Here is a 4,964-nt window from a genome sequence, read left to right as displayed (position 1 = left end):
AACAACAACAAAGAACTTTTCAATGGAGTACAGTGACATATACCTATAGTTCCAGCTATTCAGGAAGCTGAGGCAGGAGGATTACTTGATCCCAAGATCTTGAGATCAGGCTGGGCAACACAGTGAGACTCCATCTCCATACATACATACATAACAAATAAAAATTTAAAAGCTTCTCAACAACTATATACCAACAGATTTAGTAACCCATAAGTAAGAAAATTCCTGTACATATACATCTTTTTTTTCAATTATTGCATCTTCTATTTATTGATTTATACATATACATCTTACCAAGACTGAATTATGAAGGAATGGAACACCTGAAAAGACTGATAACAAGTAATGAGATTGACTCAATAATAAAAATTCTTTCATCATGGAAAAGCCCAGGACCAGATGGCTTCACTCATAAGGTCACCAAATATTCAAAAAATAACTAATATCAGTTTTCCTAAGTTATTCAGTTATTCAATTTCTTAAATTGTATAGGATGGGATTCTTCCAAACACATTCTGTGATGCATTATACTGATACCTGAGACAAGGATATTACAAAGAAAAAAAAACTATAAAAATATTCTTGATGAACATGTGTGTAAAAATTGTCAATAAAATAGTAGCAAATTGAATTTATAAATATATTAAAAAGATCATTTACCATGATCAAGTGTGATTTTTCTTAGGGATGCAAAGATGTTTTGATATATGCAGATCAATAAACCGGATATACCACACTAACAGAGTAATGGACAAAATCCATATGTTCAGGGCTGGATATGTAGCTCAGTAAAAGAGGCTTGTCTAATTATGTACAAGGTCCTAAGTTCAATCACCAGCACTGCAAACAAACAAAAGCCAACAGCAACAATGAAAACATATGGTCATTTCAACATTCCTTTAGGATAACATACTGAGCAAATTAGACTCAAAAGGAATGTACCTCAACATAATAAAGGCCACATATAATAAGCCAATAGCTAACATGATACTGAGTGAGGAAAATCTGGAAACTTTCTAAGACCTGGATCAAAGATAAGAATGCCCACTTTTATTCAACATAGTACTGAATCTCTAACCAGAGCAATAGGGCAAGAAAAATAAAGGGCACTCAAATTGGAAAAGAGGAAGTCAAAGTGTCACTGTTTGGGGCAAAGACTTGACCCAAACCTATTAGAACTAATAAATGAATTTAGCAAAGTTGCAAGATATAAAATCAATACACAAAATTAGGTCTGAGGATAAAGCTCAGTTGGTAGAGTGCTTGCCTTGCATGCACAAAGCCCTGGGTTTAATCCCCAGCACCACACACACACAAAAAAAAATTAGTAGCATTGCTATATACAAATAAGTATTATCTGAAATAGAAATCAAGAAAGTAATCTCATTTATTAACAGTTATTTAAAAAATAAAATACCTAAGAATAAATTTAACAGAAGGGAAAGATCTCAACAACTAAAACCTCAAAATATTAATAAAAAAAACTTGAAGTGCGCACACACACACGCATACACCCACAATAAATAAATAAATAAATAAATGGAAAGACATTCTGTGTTTATGCATTGGAAGAACTGATTTTGTTAAAATGCCAGTACTACCAAAGGTATTTATAGATTTAATGCAATCCCTACCAAAACAGGAATGGCAGGGAGGGAGGGGGAAGATGCTGGGGAATGGTATTGGCCAAATTATGTTATTATATCATGTGTATGCACAGATATGTAACAGCAAATCCCATCATATGTATGACTATAATGCACTAATAAAAAAAATGAGGGTCTGGGGATATGGCTCAGTTGGTAGAGTGCTTGCCTTGCATGCATAAGGCCCTGGGTTCAATCCCCAGCACCAGAAACTTTTTTTAAAAAATGACATTCTTTACCAGAACTAGGGGAAAAAATTCTAAAATTTATATGGAACCATATATAGCCAAAGCCATTGTGAGAACAAAGCAGGAGGTGTTATAGTACATGACTTCAAAATATATTACAAAGTTGTAGTAATCAAAACAGCATGAAGTCAGACACACAAACCAATGAAACAGAATAGAGAACCTAGAAGTAATGATTTTCTACAAAGGTGCTGAGTACATGAGAGAAAGGAGTCTTTTCAATAAATGATGACGGGATGCAACTATTTCTTACCAGTTAAAAAAATGAACAAAAGGGACAAGATTGTACAGGTTTCTCTGCTCATCGAGTTCAGCCACTATTCCCTGTGGTCCTTGGAGTGGCCTACAGAGCCAGGCACTGGTCACCTAAAACCCCAGGCAGAGAGCTGGGGTTGTGGCTCAGTGGTAGAGCGCTTGCCTAGCATGTTTGAGGCACTGGGTTTGATCCTCAGCACCGCATATAAATAAACAAAATAAAGGTGTTGTGTGTCCATCTACAACTAAAAAAAAAAAAAAATGGTTGATGGGATGAGCCCTCGTAAAACAAAACAAAACCCAGCAGAGGAGAGGCTGGAGCTCAGTGGTTGCGAACTTGCCTGGCACGTGTGAAGCCCTGGGTTTGATTCTCAGTACCGCAAATAAACAAACAAACAAACAAACTGTTGAAGGAAGACGTTGGGTTTGACATAAACTTAAGAGAAAAAAAAAAAAAAGACACCAGCAGAGGAGGGAGGGGGGTAGCCATGGAGGAGAAGAGGCAGGCTGAGCTGAACTGGATGGACAGAGAGCTGGCAGAAGCCCAAAACGACAGAAAAGAGACACCCAAGCCTGCATTTCCTTAGCCCTAGCAGACAAATAAACCTTCCTCTGTGTGTGGAAAAATAAAGAAACTCAAGGGGCTGAGATGGTGGCTCAGTGGTAGAGCACTTGCCTAGCATGTATGAGGCACAGGGTTCCATCCTCAGCATCACATAAAAATAAACAAAAAAATAATAAAATAAAGGTATGGTGTTCATCTACAGTTAAAAAAATTATTTTTAAAAAACTCAAAATGTATCAAAGGCTTAAATTTAAGAGTTGAACTAGAAAACCACTAGAAGAAAACATAGGGAAGACACTTTAGAACAATGGCATGGGCGAGGGTGTTTTGGGTAGGACTCCACAGCACGGGAGTCATGAGCAAGAACAGACTAACGGGATTACATCAACTACAAGGCTTCTGCACAGCAAGCAATCAACAGGGTGCAGAGACGACCTACAGAATGAGAGACGCTAACTGAAAACTGTACACCTGGGTTACCATCTGGAAGACAAAATGATTTTTTTAAGAAAGAATCTCCTCTATATGAGAAATGTGAGTTTTCAAAAACCTCAATAGTTAAAAAACAAAATGGGGATGAGTTCTATGCCAAAATGCTTGTGTATCCTGGGCAAGGCCCTAGATTCAATCCCAAGAACTGCAAAAACTAAAGCTAACAACCTGATTTTAAAATGGTCGATAAACCTAATTAGACATCTTTCAAAGGAAGACATACAGACAACAGGACGTGAAAAAATGCTCCATGTTGTTCATCATGGGGAAATTCAAACCAAAGTCACAGTGCGGGTAACACCGGGCTCCAGTAAGAATGGCTGTTATCAAAAGAGAAGAGATAATACATGTTGTCAAGGATATGGAGGAAAGATAATCCTCACACACTACTGGTGGGAATGTAAATAAGTACAGTCATTATGGAAAACTATATTCCTCAAGAAATTAAAAAATGGAATTATCATGTGATCCAGCAATCAGACTCCTTGGGATATTTTCAAAGGAAATGAAAGTAGTCAGTTGAAGGGACATTTATACTTCCATATTTATTGCAGCGTTATTCACAATAGCCAAGAATTGGAAAGAACCCAAGTGCCCCTCAAGTTGATGAATGGAAAAAGAAAATGTATCACATATACATAATAAAACACTATTTAGCCATAAAGAAGGATGACTTCCTGTCATTTGGGAAGACATGGATGGAACTGGAGATCATTATGATAAGCGAAATAAACCAGGCAGAGAAAGGCAAGTACTGTATGATCTTACTAATATGCAGAATTTTAAAAAGGTGAACTCATAGAAGTTGAGCTCTAGACATTGGTTACCAGAGGCTGGAGAGAAGAGAGGGGAGGGAGAGATGGGGAAAGGTTGATTAACTGTTACTAAATTACAGTCAGATAGAAATAAGGAGTTCTGATGTGCTATTACAAATAACAATTACATGCTGTATATTTCAACAAACTATAAGAATTCTGAATGTTTTCAACATAAATGATAATTGTTTGAGGAGATAGATTTGTTTTGCCTGATTTAAACATTATACAGTGTATACTTATATCAAAACATTACATAGTAGCCCATCAATATGTACAATTTTATGTGTTAGTTAATTTAATCTAAATTTTAAAAAATAAAAATTAAAAGTTGCTTTTTCTAGCTCTTTCCAAAACTTATTTCACACTTAAACTAGTGTTCTTTGGAGAAACAGTTGATTCCATGTCTCGAATTGAGTCTGAAACACTCAGAAAATAAGAAAACCATTAAAGGAAACCATTTAACACACAGGTGTGTTAAAGTGATTCAGAACTCACTTGAAGAGTCATTTATTGACCCAAAATAGCATAACTGCCCAAATACCTCCAAAATGTCCATAAGATTAATAACTGCAATTATTTTAGATTCCTCAATTATGCTCATAAGTTCATAATTTGTTGGTTATCTTTGGAAGATGCTAGGGAACCAGATCATTATTTTGGAATCCATACAAGGTGGGGAAAGTTATTTATCCTGCCTTTCCTATATAAATTGCACTCAAAATAAAACAGCTGCTTCATTCCTCTTAACAGAAGTATATAGCTAATAAAAGAAGAAAGAATTGATGTGGGAAGCAATTTCTGACACGTGATTGGGTGGCTCCCGTTAAGGGTCTGAGGTGCTTTGGCTGTGTCGGAACTTTCCTGGCCCTTTCCTGATGAGAGAGCCCATCCGTGTGGGGGTGTGCCTGACCACTGACCCCAGGGGCCCAATCACTGACCC

The 4,964-nt window shown here is 36.6% G+C and overlaps 1 non-coding gene across 1 annotated transcript; it reads left to right on the top strand.

The window, feature by feature from the left end:
• The first annotated feature begins 1,781 nt into the window (after positions 1 to 1,781).
• On the top strand, positions 1,782 to 1,857 carry Trnaa-ugc (transfer RNA alanine (anticodon UGC)). The gene has a single exon. It is a non-coding gene; the product is annotated as a tRNA-Ala (tRNA).
• The last annotated feature ends 3,107 nt before the right edge of the window (positions 1,858 to 4,964 follow it).

This window comes from Ictidomys tridecemlineatus, chromosome 3 (assembly GCF_052094955.1).
Source record: "Ictidomys tridecemlineatus isolate mIctTri1 chromosome 3, mIctTri1.hap1, whole genome shotgun sequence".
Lineage (NCBI taxonomy): Eukaryota > Metazoa > Chordata > Mammalia > Rodentia > Sciuridae > Ictidomys > Ictidomys tridecemlineatus.
Note: the sequence above shows the minus strand (reverse complement) of the source record. Positions and strands in the feature narration are given on the sequence as shown.